We start from the raw sequence: 957 nt of genomic DNA, 5'->3' as shown, positions 1-957 counted from the left end.
CATGACAGCATGATTTGGGGTCGTGTTTTAATATTCATGAGTCTGCAGCACTGCATATTGCGAGGTAGCATCTCAAGCCAGAGATGCCAATAACCCAAGGGAAACATCGGGACAGCAAGGAAATGAAGATATTATGACAGGTTTGGAGACTTTGCTAATACCACCTGAAGCCATCCCAATATGGGAGGCTCTCAAAACCATCACTTTTAATAAAGAATGCAATAGAAACAGAATGTAGAGTAAAGAATACAGAATATCATGAGTTATTCCATAATCATAGAAGAGTCTGTTTTCCAGCATCTTGAGACTCTGGACATCAGGACTGTCATCTGGGATGAAGATACTGAAGTTCAGATCCAGTGTCGTTCAGGATCCACCAGAAAATAAAGACATGACAGGTAGGAGAATTGAAGGGACCCAGAGAATCATTTCTGTCCCTGCTGACTCATTTCCAGATGTGACTTCTACTGACTGTGGAGTAGTTCACTCAGAGCTACACGATGAACTTTGCCTGAGTTCATAATCTCACGAGACCAGAAGGAGAACAGAATGGATTGGGCACAGTGAGATGCCTGGGCAGGTCAGCAGGGTGGGGTGTGAATCCCTGGGTGCGCCCCAGGTGGAGGAGGCCTTCTCCAACCCATCCCTTTCCCAAACCCTGGGGCAAGCCCATGCAGGGTTGTGTGAAGGCGCAGCATCTCAATTCTGTTTGCTTAAGCTCAAGGAGATCTCAGCTTGAAACTCAGCGTGTCACCAGGACAGCAGAGGCACAAAGCCAGGGCCCACCAGCAATCAGGGTGAGGTCTTTGGATGAGAACTGAAAGAGATTTTATCATAATATAAAATGATTACCTTCATCAAGGAAAGTTGATATATTTACAAGACATACCTTAATTCCTTTTCATAAATCTCTTCCATCCTACTTCAAGAATCACATGAATCCCTTTCCTCACAGAA

The sequence above is a fragment of the Octodon degus genome, unplaced genomic scaffold (assembly GCF_000260255.1).
Source record: "Octodon degus isolate 3935 unplaced genomic scaffold, OctDeg1.0 scaffold00181, whole genome shotgun sequence".
NCBI classification, from domain to species: Eukaryota; Metazoa; Chordata; class Mammalia; order Rodentia; family Octodontidae; genus Octodon; species Octodon degus.
Note: the sequence above shows the minus strand (reverse complement) of the source record.